This window comes from Microcaecilia unicolor, chromosome 2, assembly GCF_901765095.1.
Source record: "Microcaecilia unicolor chromosome 2, aMicUni1.1, whole genome shotgun sequence".
Lineage (NCBI taxonomy): Eukaryota > Metazoa > Chordata > Amphibia > Gymnophiona > Siphonopidae > Microcaecilia > Microcaecilia unicolor.
The window spans coordinates 587,383,399-587,398,880 of NC_044032.1; the positions used below are offsets into that span (position 1 = coordinate 587,383,399).

At 41.1% G+C, this 15,482-nt stretch overlaps 2 protein-coding genes across 8 annotated transcripts in view; one reads left to right on the top strand and one right to left on the bottom strand.

The window, feature by feature from the left end:
- CEP44 (centrosomal protein 44) overlaps window positions 1–2,354 on the bottom strand; it is a 149,322-nt gene extending 146,968 nt beyond the window's left edge. For 4 of the 6 annotated variants that reach the window (XM_030191537.1, XM_030191535.1, XM_030191536.1 and 1 more), the window contains exon 1: window positions 2,246–2,332. The gene's annotated coding sequence lies outside the window, so the exon portion shown is untranslated. Of the gene's footprint in view, window positions 1–2,245 lie in introns of all 6 variants that reach the window. The other 2 variants (XM_030191533.1, XM_030191534.1) reach the window with 2 other exon arrangements.
- Window positions 2,355–2,830: 476 nt separating this feature from the next.
- Window positions 2,831–15,482, top strand: part of FBXO8 (F-box protein 8) — a 69,386-nt gene continuing 56,734 nt past the window's right edge. Inside the window, exons 1-2 of one of the 2 annotated variants that reach the window (XM_030191538.1) lie at window positions 2,831–2,910; window positions 8,999–9,096. The gene's annotated coding sequence lies outside the window, so the exon portion shown is untranslated. Of the gene's footprint in view, window positions 2,911–7,494; window positions 7,711–8,998; window positions 9,097–15,482 lie in introns of those variants that run through there. The other variant, XM_030191539.1, reaches the window with a different exon arrangement.

Here is a 15,482-nt window from a genome sequence, read left to right on the forward strand (position 1 = left end):
GTAGTAAATAATAGTAATAAACAATATTATGTACATTTTTATACCACTGCATTCTTCAAAATACAAGGAGCAAGTTCCCACAAACCATCTAGGCAAAGGTAAAAAAAAAGTTTTCAAATTCTCCCACGTTTCAACCTAATACATGTTAAATGTGGGATATGAATGTCATAAATAAATAAATAGAAACTCTGAATGTTAAGTACCTGATTCTCATAACATGATGTCCATTTTAGTGGCCCATTACCAGGAGAAAAAAATCTCTGCACAAATATAACAAGTGCTAGGGTGTCCCTATAACCAGCCCCCTCCAACTGACCACTGATTAAGATTTATAACAAATTACTACTCTACCTATGAAAAGTTATCCCGTTTTTATGCTTCCTCTATGTACATCCGTATGCTGCACAAGCTGGCATGTTTGAAAATTTAAGTGAGATTAAATAAAGATGCTACCAACAATAAAGAACGACAACATAGATGCAGCAGCTATGTTGCTTGCTTTGTTTTGAGTATACAGAGATGACGGCTGCACGTGGAAGGGAAAACTCACCTAATTGGTTTCAGTGTTTTGACGTGACTTCACTCCAGTCTATTAAACCTCCCTGGTCTCATCAACATTGAAGACCTGTTCCAATGCATAATCCTTTTCTTCTATCATTCTTAGCAGGTATTTGTTAAATCCTTTGGCAACTTTATCATCAGCGGAACCCACCTTGCTGGAAAGCTGTGATGTGACGTGATATGTTCTTTGTATACTGCCAATTCCCTCTGGACAGAGGTTCAAAGCAGTTTAAGAACATATTGCCTTATTGCCTTTTAAAATGTGCAAGCCAACCAGAACTAGCAAAAAAGAGTTTCACGTTTTCCTGGCCCTGTGTGATGTGTTTGTAAATTTCTTTGGCTTTCATCCTAACAAAAATGCTATCCGCTGCGCATTTTTTTTATTGTCCACTATTGCATAATCCACAAATGTAGCCAATTTTCCATCTTTTCCACTGACTAATCACAAATCACAGGTGCTGTTTTAGCACTTTCTGGGGCAGACTCACCAACAGACCAGTGAATATCTTCTTTCTTTAGCTGAATGTATCAGATTGTTGATTTGATAACACTGAACTCACGGCCAACAGCAGTAACAAACACACCAGAACGAAACTTATCTAAAACAAGTAATTTATCATTAAGGAACATCACAGATTTCTTGTGCTTTTGAATGCTAACTTGAGACTCGCTTCCAGGATGCTTAGGTGCCATTTTCAGTTCAGATATATATGACAGAAGCAAGGATGACCGCTTCCCTAGCAACCTAGTGCCACCAGTGACTCCACTTCTCTCAGTTCTGATATAAATGCCAGCAGAGTGAAAGCGCTTGTTAAAATGCGCATGACCACGAATAGCTGGAAATGGTTTGGAAAAACAAAAGCAAAAGAACTTGTTTTAAAATGCGCATGACCACGAATAGCCAGGACAGCAGTATGAAAGGCATTTTGTTGGTTACATCTACATGTCTGCGAATGTGCACCGCAAATCTTGAACGTACGAATAGCGAGAACTCACTGTATCACTGGAAAATCTGTGCAGAGAGAACTACTTGGTTCAGGACCTCAAAACAGCTGAAGATGATGCTGTAAGAATGGATCATGGTAGGAGGCTGACCAGAATAAAAGAGAAAACGCTAGCGAGGGAGAAAACTGCCTACCAACAGAGATGGTGCAAGTGGCAAAATTCAAGCATACTGGAGACATCAGACATATAAACGGGGGGGGGGGGGGGGGGGGGGGGTGATCAAGCAGCATCTGTACATATTACAATAACCAAAGGTCTTCCTTAACTACCAAATAACTACAATATTACTATCACGGCCCAAGAAAAGCATAGGCAAGGATCCACACTACACCATGGAGTAAAACAAAGAGATCCCTGAAGACAACAAAACACAAAAGGAAGATCCAGTTGATGTTAATAAATTACTTCAACAAACATAAGGGTGCGTGTTGAAGTAATTTATTAAAGTAAATTGGTCTTTCCTTCTGTGGTATAAAACTATCACATTACACGTTACTTTTCTAGAGCTGAGCACTATTGTGCAGCCAAAAATTCTATAGTATGAACGATTTTTTTGTGTGTGATCACTCAAAGCAATGCAATGTTTATTATATCCCTCAAAACCCGAAATCCCATTCTGACCCCCCCCCCCCCCCCCCCCCCCAGTGACCAAAGGAAACACCAGTAGCCCCAGTCTCACCAGTTCCCAACGGCTTCTTTCTGAAACATAACAGCCGCTCTCTTTCACCTTCCGCTTCCCATCCCAGGAGTGGTTTGTACTTTCCCGGCCCTGCCAACCTCAGGCCCGCGGCTCACAGTTCCGTCAGTCACTAATTCGTAGGCGCAGATTCGGCATAGCCCCAAACGGGTCGAGCAACTGTTTCGCTTGTTACCCTCCCTAATGTTTACTATTGATTCACAGTAACTTTATTTAAAACGGATGAGGAGAGCCGAAAACGCAATCGTTCCTTTATCGGACCATTCTGGAACGGTCTGAGTTCGTGTCGAATAGGTGCGCACATAACCTCTGCTACATTTACTTCAAGTGGGAAAGGTCGTGCATCACTTCCGGCAACAAAAAAGAAACATCAACGCGAACCACGCCAACTAAGCTTACACCGCGGGTGCGGTGACAGCAGGAGCTGGGGGCGGGGAGCGCCAGAGGTCAAAAGGGAACGCTACTTAACTTCGGTCCAATTGGTAGAAAAGAAAACATCTCTGCTCGGAGCTTCCGAATGAGAGTGGTGGTGGTGGTGGACTTTCTGGGCTGCGCTTCTCATCCCCACCGGTTGCTCTAAGTTTGACCACCAAACTTCTTTGTGGGTCGTCGCGGCGGCGGTTGGGTCGTGGAGGCCCTGGGAATAGGTAGGAGCACGAGTGCATCGCCTCTATGCTAGTTATGTCTGGATAGTGGTGGGAGTTGCCTGTCATGACATCATTAAAAGCCAGTTTTAGCGGTAGGATTGGGTGATTTAAAGAGAAAAGTTTAGAATTTGTCTGGTGGTCCCCACCTTTAGAGCTTTTTGTTTTATTTTAATTATAGGAACGATTATGTAAGTTTTAGTACTATAGAACACGCTTACTTATAGCAGGTTTATGAATTTACATTTCTATGCATGTGGTTGACTAACTTCGCCAGCGTAGTGCTTGTCTATCGTTCTCAGTCGGAAGAAAGAGTGCTTTCGTCTAGTGTCTCTTCTGGCTCCTTTTGGGTGATTTTCAAGGGGAATTCAACAATAAGTGCTAGTCGTTTAGGATAGCCTTTAGCAAATATTTTGTGCTCTTGCCCCTCAAAGGCATGACTCTCCCAGGCCATGACCCCAGATGCGAGAGTGATGAACCGTAGTTTGAGAAGCTTTGTTCAGGGGTGATGTTGGAGGACAACATCAAATGATAGGGGCTGACTGGGGAGGAAGAAAAGAAGCAAATTACAGTAGCGGTAGACACAAAGATATGCAACCCACATCAGAAGCTATGGAGTAATAAAACAAATAGTACAACAGCAAAGGTGACAAAGAGGAAGCCCAAGTTCTGCAGTGGGGATGAATGATACTTTATTGTGTTGAAAAAGAGAGACTAAAAGAATTTGTGATTTCTGCCAAAAGCCTCCATCAGGAACCTAAAAGCAAATATCATACATGAAAAAGTAAAATAAAATGTCAGTGTATCAATAAGATATTAATATACATAATATATATCTATAATGAAAATGCATATGCAAAAGGTGAACATAATACAAATGAAAAGTGAAATATGTAAAAGATGTCCAAGAATATGAGCAAAGAAAAACATACACTTTAAAATAATTGAAATAAATAAATACAAATCCAATGAAATACCTGGTCTTGCAACTTCATCGCATAATAATAAAATAATAAAATAATAAAATAATAAAATAATAAAATAAATAACATAAATTTGTTAGCACAAGTTCTTGATTGCATGATATTGCTGCTAGGCATTTCACAAATTCCAAGGGAAAGAGAAGGGAGAGAGAAAAAAAGGTGAAAGAAATGAGGCACAAAAAAACCCCAGTGAGGACATCCAAATTGTGTTGAACCTTTATTGGAATCGCATATTCAACCTATCTAGGACCCAACACAGCCATATTTCGGTGTGTGAGCCTGCCTCAGGAATCAGCAAACCTGTACATAAGTAATGCAATACTGGGAAAAGACCAAGAGTCCATCAAGCCCAGCATCCTGGCCATGACAGCGGCCAATCCAGGCCAAGGGCACCTGGCAAGCTTCCCAAATGTGCAAACATTCTATACATGTTATTCCTGGAATTGTGGATTTTTCCCAAGTCCATTTAGTAGAGCTTTATGGACTTGTCCTTTAGGAAACCGTCTAACCCCTTTTTAAACTCTGGCAAGCTAACCACCTTCACCACGTTCTCTGGCAACGAATTCCAGAGTAATTATGCATTGGGTGAAGAAAGATTTTCTCCGATTTGTTTTAAATTTACTACACTGTAATTTCATCGCATGCCCCCTAGTCCTAGTATTTTTGGAAAGCGTAAACAAACGCTTCACATCCACCTGTTCCATCCACTCAATTTATATACCTCTATCATGTCTCCCCTGAGCCGTCTCTTCTCCAAGCTGAAAAGCCCTAGCCTCCTTAGTCTTTCTTCATAGGGAAGTCATCCCATCCCCGCTATCATTTTTGTCACCCTTCGCTACACCTTTTCCAGTTCTACTATATCTTTCTTGAGATGCGGCGACCAGAATTGAACACAATACTCAAGGTGCGGTCGCACCATGGGGCGATACAAATGCATTATAAAATCCTCACACCTGTTTTCCATACCTTTCCTAATAATACCCAACATTCTATTTGTTTTCCTAGCAGCAGCAGCACACTGAGCAGAAGGTTTCAGTGTATTATCGACGACGACACCCAGATCCCTTTCTTGGTCCGTAACTCCTAACATGGAACCTTACATGACGTAGCTATAATTCGGGTTCTTTTTTCCCACGTGCATCACCTTGCGCTTGCTCACATTAAACGTCATCTGCCATTTAGCCGCCCAGTCTCCCAGTCTCGTAAGGTCCTTCTGTAATTTTTCACAATCCTGTCGCGAGTTAATTACTTTGAATAACTCTGTGTCATCAGCAAATTTAATTACCTCGCTAGTTACTCCCATCTCTAAATCATTTATAAATATATTAAAAAGCAGCGGTCCTAGCACAGATCCATGAGGAATCCCACTAGCTACCCTTCTCCATTGTGAATACTGCCCATTTAATCCCACTCTCTGTTTCCTATCCATCAGCCGGTTTTTAATCCACAATAGGACATTTCCTCCTATCCCATGACCCTCCAATTTCCTCTGTAGCCTTTCATGAAGTACCTTGTCAAACGCCTTTTGAAAATCTAGATACACAATATCAACCGGCTCCCCTTTGTCCACGTTTGTTTACTCCTTCAAAGAATTGAAGTAAATTGGTCAGGCAAGATTTCCCCACACAAATGCCGTGCTGACTTAGTCTCAGTAATCCATGTCCTTGGATGTGCTCTGTAATTTTGTTTTTGATAATAGCCTCTACCATTTTCCCCGGCACCGACGTCAGACTCACCGCTCTATAATTTCCCGGATCTCCCCTGGAACCTTTTTTAAAAATCGGCGTTACATGTAAACATATTTGTAGGAATACCGATTGTAAATATTGATTGAATGCAGTCGTATATCAAATTTATCACAGTGCCCAAACTGGAACAAGTCACTAGTAATCCTCTAAGCAAGAAACTGCTCCAGAGGAACTGGTAGCTTACTAGACACTTAACTTGGAAGTCCTTACTGTTTATTTTGCCTCACGTCATTGTTATCTACACGTCCGTGAGGTTTTCCACTTTCTTCTCCTGTTGTGGTTTTTGTGAAGGAAAGTATGCCTGTTGCGAATAGCGTAATAACCTTACTGAGGTATGAGTAACATAGTAGATGACGGCAGAGAAAGACCCGCACAGTCTATCCAGTCTGCCCAACAAGATAAACTCATATGTGCTACTTTATGTGTATACTTGACCTTGATTTGTATCTGTCATTTTCAGGGCACAGACAATAGAAGTCTGCCCAGCACTAGCCCCACCTCCCACCACCGGCTCTGCCACCCAATCTCAGCTAAGCTTCTGAGGATCCGTTCCTTCTGAGCAGGATTCCTTTAAGTTTATCCCACGCATTTTTGAATTCCGTTACCGTTTTCATCTCCGCCTTTTGGTTTTTTTTGTAGGTACTGTGGTGGTGATATAGAAAGCCATGCATTGTAACGCTGCGTTAAGCTTCAGCACACAGTATTCTTATACCCATGCTAAAAATAATTTTACTACCTATGCAGTAAATTATTGCTATGTTGTCAAGAACAACACACACTACTGCAGTAATATGTAGCCTTTTACTTCATAGTGACTAAAATGTTTCTCCTCCTATCAGTGCCCACGAACAGGGATTGGCTCATGTACTGACAGAAAGGCAGACAAAAGCTGAATGTCCCATCTCGGTTCTCGCACCTCCAACCCTAGGCCAACAGAATGCCTTGGCAGCCTTTTGGGTCTCATGCTCCCATCTCCTCCCTAATTTTCCAGATACCCCCCCCCCCCCCCCAAAAAAAAAAAAAAAATTTGTTTCCTAGCCCCTTACACTTAATATTAACCCTTCCCTCATAAAAAATAAGGTAGGGGCCTAAGCGGTTCTTCTCAATGCCTAGCCAGAACTTTCCAACTCCCCCTTTCCAAGAACTCCTAGCACATCTCCAATGTTAGGCATCAAGAACAGTGCCACTTGCTTCTGCCTCCATGCTACTATCTTGAAAAAAATACAGTTCATGGAGTCGGAAAGTTCCTTAATGCAAAGGTAATGCAAAAATAAACTCCCCAATGCAGTAACCAAATGTCATACAAATAGTGCATATTTTTGTCCTTGTCCTAACGTAAGCGTTGCCATACTAGAAGAGACTGAAGGTCCATCAAGCCCAGTATCCTGTTTCCAGCAATGACCAATTTACGTTACAAGTACCTGGAAAGATCTTAGAGTAAAACAGATTTTATGCTGTTTATCCTAGAAATAAACAGTAGATTTTCCCAAGTCCATCTTAACGGCTTATAGACTTTTTCTTTTAGGAAATTCAATGCTGCATACCTTTTCCAAGCATTACAGGGTGGATGTGGCACACTCTAAATCTAGTTTTGGGGCTTCACTCCTCAGGGTGGCAGCTCAGGTTTCCCACTCTAGGAATTTTTTTAAACATCTCACAAGTTCTGGACTAGTGGAAAGCTACATAATAGAGAACTTAGGTCTTACCTGATAATTTTCTTTCCATTAATCCTGCCCACTATTCAGTGCAAAGTAATGGGTGAAATAACGACTGTCACCTTGCATGGTGCTTCCTGCATTTCTCTTGTTCTCTACAAGTTGTCCAGAGATCGGAGAGGTCCATACATGTTTGCTCATCTGGTTAGTGTTTGGTTAGCTAGTTGTCTAAGGTTGTTGTGTTCTGACTGTTTCCTTATAACTTGTCTACATAAATACTGAGTTGCTAGGCTAGATGCCAAGAGATATGTCTCAGCTCAGTTTTCAGTTCTCTACGTCCATCTGTTGGTTGATGGACACAACTATCCTACAAGTTTTGGAACAATGAGAATGACTAATGGAAATAAAATTTATCAGGTAAGACCTAATTTCTCCTAACATATACACACATGTGCATGCATCTCCAGGTGAAAATTTGTGCACAAGACATAGTTTCCACTAGGGCAAAACTTTGCCATTTCTCTTGCTCTTAGCTTTAGCACATGGCTCTAACTCAAGGTTTTCTGCATTTGTCCCTGAGTGGTTGATCCTAAAAATATATGGCTTTCTCTATATAATTAATATTTTGGCTCAGCATGTGACTGTGTACAATGTAGGGTTGTCCATAACCTCTGTTATAAGGGACCAGTTGAGCTAGTCCTGATTCTTTATGATTGCTTCCTATTTTTCAAAAAAAAAGGCAAGCCTACAAGTTTCTGTGTATAGTGGAATACAACCAGAACTGACTTGGTTTGTTCTTTATTAGTGGATAACCCTTGTGGGATGAGGTATTTTTATAGACTGCCCCAATATTAACAAACTTAAATTTAGGAAGGTATTTATTTTTTTATTACTAAATCATTCGTATGAAACAAAATGCATTAAATAGTTTTTCAAAACAAAATGTAGAATTTGAGTGCGTCACATGTATAAAACAGATTTATATGGTATATTGTGTAATAATAATGTTTAGAGTAGGTATACAAGACAACATCTGATCATGGAAAAACAATTGTTGCCTATGTGTTCTCTTTTCCTAGACACGTATATTTTTGGTTTCAATCCAGTGGGCTAGAAACATTTTAGAAAGCCTATCTGAATGCCATCCTAGGGGCTGAGGTGGCAAGCGCTGTACAGAAGGTCGTATGTTCAATCACCAGCTCAGGTTTCCTACTTTCCTTGTTGATGTGGACATGGGACACTGCGGGGACAGCATTCAGAAGTCCCAGGCAGGATGTTCCTGGTGCCAAATTTAGGGCCCAAGATTGCAGGGCTGTGGATGGAGCCCTGGTGTATGGATTCAGCACAGGCTATCATTGTAATGACTGGACTAAATATGTTGGGGGGGGGGGTATTTAAAATAGGGGGAAACTCTCTGGATAATTGTAAATGAAGGCTCAGGGTGCCAGATAGTCCTTATTCTGGCATAGGTGAAAGGACAAAGGAGCAGAAGGAAATTGTTTTCAGACAGGTTTACTTTTACTTTTTGGATCAGGCAGAGTATTCAAATTAAAACGCATTTGATTTTTTCATTAGTTGCAGTAAAGGGATAAAGGATAATGAGTCATCAATTTTATATACTGCCTTTCTGTGTTGTCAGAAAATTGTCGTGGTGGCACACTTCTGTTCTGTACATTTTACATAAAATTTGTTTTTTCTTTCTCAGTAAATGAAAAAAGACAAATCCGAGTCAAGATTGGACAGAAAAGGGAGTATGATCCTCAGCTGAGCAGTGCCTAGCTGCTTCACTTGTTATTAGCTGAAGTAAGTATTAAGAATAACATTTTACTGATTATTTTGTTCTCTGACTTAAATATTGCTCATTTAGCAAATAATGTCAAACTTTAAATGTTCTCCTTGTATTAGTAACTACTAAACATCAGGAGTGTTTTTTTTATATATTTAATGTAGGGGTGGGCATTTCGTGCACTATTCAATTAAATTTTTTTTAACATTTTGATCAGAGTAATCCTAGTTTAAAATTTAACTCTTCTCTGTTACCCAGCTTTTTATTTTTTTTGTTACATTTGTACCCCGCACTTTCCCACTCATGGCAGGCTCAATGCGGCTTACATATTGTATACAGTTACTTATTTGTACCAGCATTGCTTTCTCTTCCCTGCCTATCCTATCTCACCTCGGCATAATGTAACAGAGGGAAGTCATCAAAGTTGGTTGTAAGTAGCATGTGGAAATGGCTGCTGGAGACCCTACGAAGAGCTAGATAAATGTTAATATAAATATGTGGGGGAGGAGGGAGAAATGCTGGATCTGTGTGCTGGGGGAGGGGGCAGCAGCAGAGAAATGGATGTCTGTGTGTCAGGGTTAATGGGGTTAGCAGCAGAAGGGATGACACTTGGGTGTATATACAGGGGACGGATGTAGCAGGAGAGGAGAAAAGTAGGCTCCTGTATGGGGGGGGGGGGGGGGGGGGTTGGGGGAGCAGAGTGGGAAGGAAGTGTGTGTATGCAACTTTTCATTGTATTAGCTGTTTTTTAAAAATTTTCCATGCAGTCTGCTCAGTGGAAAGTTTTCTAGTACCAAGCCATATATCCTAGAGGTGCAATTAATCGTGTGATTAAAATTTTTAATACTACAATTAATTTTTATTAGAATTTTTCATCGTTGCCCACCCCTAATTTAATGCCTCTTTCTATCCCTCACCCTACAATGAACTAAAGGGATAAAGCATGAATTAATTTGAATTTAGCTCGCACTTTTTTTTTTTTTCAGTAGTTCAAGGCGACTTACATTCAGGTAGAATAGATCACAAAAGGTATGCCACTGAATCACTGATATTGAGATCTTTGATCATCAACATTTTTCTAGATGCATACCTTCTCTTCTCTTTCCACCACCCCCCTTCAATTCCTGTAATGTAATCTCTGATTTAACTTGCACATGTGGGCATCTTTTGCTCTGACCTGCTCATTTTTATTTTGATCTGAGGATGGAAGTTTTAGCTCCTGAAAGCATTAATAAATATATTAGGATATTTTTACTGATTTTTATTTTTGGCCTTATTTTATACACACATGGAAGTTACTGTGAAAAATGAGGCAATGTGCTTTGAAAAACCATTTCACTTTATTTTAAGAAAATCATTTAGTATGATAAAAAGTATTTTCAGTGTGCTAATGTCTTCTCCTGCCCATTGATTCTGCTTAGGTACATCCCATTCATTCAGGACAGTACAGACCCAGATGACAAGAAGGGCAAATTCTTACCTGATAACATCCTTTCCTTTATTCAAGCTGTATCATCCAATTCTCCCTTGGAAAACTAAAGCCCAGGCCTCAAGAGATGCTCTACTCTTTCCCTTACATATGCAGGGTAGTGAGTGCCACAGATGTGGTGATTAGGCTCATTTAATGATCATTGCAGCTGTAGTGGTTGATTGGGCATCGGTTTGCATTCCAAAAGGGATCTTCTGCTGCTTTGACAGATGCATATTGGAGTTTTCCATTGAGCACCAGCCCCTTATACCTTTTACTTCACTAGAAAAGATCAGTTTCTCTACTTCCATTTGCTGGTAGGCGGAGGTAATATCAATTCATTCAGGATGGTATGGCCCAACTAAAGGAAAGGAAATTATCAGGTAAGACATAACTTCTCCTTTTCTACTATGCCAGCACTCCTTATACATACAGCACAAAAACCCCTCCATCCCAGGTACACAGCCCCAACTTAAGAACATAAGAATAGCCATGCTGGGTCAGACTGATGGTCTGTTTAGCCCAGTATCTTGCCTTCAGCAGTGGCCAATCCAGGTCACAAGTACCTGGCAGAATCCCAAAGAGTAGCAAAAGTCAAAACTATATCACAGGGATCAGTAGTGGCTTTCCCCATGCCTGTATTAATAGCAGATTATAGACTTTTCCTCCAGGAACTTGTCCAAACGTTTTTAAAACCTGGATACACTATCTGCTTGAACCACAAGCTCCAGCAATAAGTTTTAGAACTTAAGTATTCATTGAATGAAAATGTATTCTTTCCTATTTGTTTTAAAAGTATTACCATGTAACTTCATGGAGTGTCCCTTAGTCTTTGTTTTGTTTTTGAAAGAGTAAACAATTGATTCACAATTGTACTCCACTCGTGATCTTCTACAAGTACATAAGTGTTGCCATACTGGGACAGACTGAAGGTCCATCAAGCACAGTATCCTGTGTCCAACAGTAACCAACAATAAAAACAGAAGAACAAAACACCTCGCAAGAAAAATACCACTCAGGAAACAGCGAAGGTGACAATAAAATGATGATGCAGTATACTCAACAGTTTATTGATAGGTAAAAGTAACGCAACAGTGACGGCACAGCTGTGTTTCGGCCAACTGGCCTGCCTCGGGAGTCTATGTATAAGAACATTTAAAAAATCACAAAGATCTATGTATAAGAACATTAAAAAATCACAGCAAGATCCCAAAACAGTACAATACATTTAGGGGGTCTTTTACTAAAGCTTAGCTCGAGTTATTTGCAGCAGGGCCCATAAGAATAAAATGGGCCCTGCTGCAGATAGCTTGAGCTAAGCTTTAGTAAAAGACCCCCTTTATGTTGCTTATCCTAGAAATAAACAGTGAGTTTTCCACAACTCCATCTTAATAATGGCTTATGGACTTTTCTTTTAGGAAGCTATCCAAATCTTCTTTTAAACAGTGCTAAGCTAACTGCTTTTACCACATTATCTCTGGCAACGAATTCCAGAGTTTAATTTCATGTTGAGTGAAGAAATATTTTCTCTGATTTGGTTTTAAATTTATTACTTTATAGCTTCATTGTGTGCCCCCTAATCCTAGTATTTTTGGAAAGATTAATCAAGCGGTGCACGTCTACCCATTCCACTCATTATTTCATAGACCTGTATCATACCTCCCCTCAGCCTTCTTTTCTCCAAGCTGAAGAGCCCTAGCCGCTTCAGCCTTTCCTCACAGGGAAGTCATCCCATCCCCTTTATCATTTTTGTCACCCTTCTTTGTACCTTTTCTAATTCCACTATATCTTTTTTTTTTTTTTTTTTTGGAGATGCGGTGACTAGAATTGCACATAGTATTCAAGGTGCAGTCACACCATGAAGTGATACAAAGACATTATAATTTCCTCATTCCTGGTGAAATGTGGAACCTTGCATCATGTAACTATTGTTTGGGTTCCTCTTTCCCAAATGTATTACTTTGTGTTTGCTCACATTAAACGTCATCTGCCATTTGGATGCTCAGTCTCCCAGTCTTATAAGGTCCTCTTGTAATTTTTCACAATCCTCTTGCAATTTAACAACTTTGAATAACTTTGTGTTGTCAGCAGATTTAATTACCTCACTAGTTACTCCCATCTCTAGATAATTTATAAGTATGTTAAAAAGCAGCGGTTCCAGCACAGACCCTTGGGGAGCCCCACTATCAACCCTTCTCCATTGAGAATGCTGACCATTTAACCCTACTCTCTGTTTTCTCTCAATCAGTTTTAAATCCACAATAGAACACTACCTCCTATTCCATGACTCTCCAGTTTCCTCTGGAGTCTTTCATGAGGTACTTTGTCAAATGCCTTTTGAAAATCCAGATACATATCAACTGGCTCACCTTTATCCACATGTTTGTACACCCCTTCAAAAGAAATGTAGTAGGTTGGTGAGGCAAGATTTCCCTTCACTAAAGCCATGTTTGTTTTGTCTCATAAATCCTTGCTTTTGAATATGCTCTGAACTTTTGTCCTTTATAATAGTCTCTACCATTTTGTCTGGCACAGACATGAGTCTCACCGGTCTATAATTCCCGGATCACCACTGGAACCTTTTTTGAAAAATCTGTGTTACATTGGCCACCCTCCAATCTTCCTGTACCATGCTTGATTTTAAAGGTAAATTACATATTATTAACAATAGTTGTGCAAGATCATTTTTCAATTCTATCAGTACTCTGGGATGAATACCATCCGGTCCAAGCAATTTGCTACTCTTCAGTTTGTCAAACTGCACCATTACATCTTCCAGGTTTATAGAGATTTCATTCAGTTTCTCCAACTAGTCAGCTTTGGATATCATTTCTTGCACCAGTATTTGAGAAAGACGCAGGAACAGAATTTGTCCCCGTCCCCTCGAGCTCTGTCTTATCCCATCTGCACAAGCCTCGTTCTGATGTAAATCATTTTATTTAAGTATAAAAAGAAGCAGTATTGTGTACAATTGTCATTTTATAAATCCCAAACAGTATAGAACAAGGGTCAACAAAATCCCTGTCTCCCCTCACAAATATCCCTTCCACTATCAGGAGAATTGAACAAGCCAAATTACTAAGAATGCTACACGGAAAATTCATGCTAACAGAATACCTTGGTCACATACACAGAGAACACAAATGCCAAATACACAACAGCTGACCAAAAATGATAAACATATCTTAACCTAAAACCACAAGAAGCCACACCACAGAAATAGAAAAATATACATTTCCTCTTATACAGTACAAAATAAAGATCACATGCCAGAGATGATTTTTTTTTTTTTGGGGGGGGCAACTAGAACATCTGCCCCCCAGCCAGAGAGAGCCCTAAACCTATCCCTATCACCTATGTGCGGCATCACGCCTCTGTGTCCCTATGCCCCCCCCACCCCCCCCCCCCCCCCCCCCCCGTCCCCCGTCCAGCATCTCCCTTCTATTTTCCTATTCTCCTCAATGTCTGTCTGGCATTGCCCCTCTGTGTCCCTTCCCCTCCTTTCCCCCACATACACAGAACACAAATGCCAAATACATAATAACCTGACCAAAAATGCTAAACGTATATTAACCTAAAACCATAAGAAGCCACACCACAGAAATAGAAAGATATGCATTTCCTCCTATATGGTGCAAAATATGAAGATCACATATGCCACAGATGGTTTATTTGGTTTATGGGGGTTTTGTTTTTTTTAGGGGGGGAGCAACTAGGACATCTGCCCCCTGGCAAGAGAGAGCCCTAAGCCTATCCCCTCCACTTATATCCAGCATCACGCCTCTGTGTCTCTATGCGCCTCCCCACAAGTTCAGCATCTTCCTTTTGTGTTCCTACTCTCCCCGATGTCTGACGTTGCTCCTCTGTGGCCTTACCCCCCCCCCCACCCACCCATGGGTCCAGTGCCTCTCTGTGGTTCCCTATAACCAGTTCCTCCAAATGACACACTGATTACAATTTTATAGCAAATTAGTACTCTACCTATGAAAAATTATTCAGCTATTATACTTTCTCTGTGTGTACATTCGTATGCTGCACAAGCCAACATGTTTGAAAATATAAGTGGGATCAAATAAAAATGGTACGAACAATAAAGAATGAGAAAGTGGAAGAAGTAGCTTACAGGATTGGTTGCTTTGTTTTGAGGCTCCCTTCTCCCTGACCCTGCAGTCAGGTATCTGAGCTCTTCCTTCCTTCCTTCCTTCAAGTCCGGTCGGCTATCTCTCCTTTTTCTAGGAGTGAGTCACAGTGCTGAAGACAGCTGCTTCTGACTGCCCTGGTCCATCTCGCTGCTTCATCCCGCTCACAGGAAGTTGAAAAGGCAGGATGAAGCAGCGACGGGACCAGGGCAGCCGGGAGCAGCTGTTTTCAGCATTGCCCACACTGACTCGCTGCTGGAAACAGGAAGGAGAGATAGTTGGCCGGACCCAAAGGAAAGGAGGGAGAGCTCAGCTGCCTGACTGCGGGGATAGGGAGCACAGGGAGCCTGAGGAAGCAAAAAAAACTGCCTGGCTGGCCACTATTGTTGGGGGGCCTGAGACAGAAATGGGGGGGGGGGGGCCCGGGTTCTCGAGGCTCCCTGTAGCTATGCCACTGGAAACAAGCCACAGAGGAGGAGGAGAACAGCAATGCCAAGAAGGGACCTGAGCCCAAATTTTGGAAGCCAGTTAAAGTTTAACAACCGGCTCCCAAAATTCTTAAAAAGTTAACAGCTCGTGCGAGCCAGCTCCAGCACACATAAGGTAGAGCTACTGTGGGAGGGAGGGAGGAAGGCAAGGCATGGAGATGCTGAACCCGGAACAGTAACTGCAACTGTTTTTTAATGCGGGAGCAAAACTTTTACCTCTCTCGTGGGGCGGTAAAAGGTTTTGCTCCTGCATCTGCGTTAAACAGTCAGATTTGTTTTTCTTTTAACACAGATTTTCTCTAACCAGT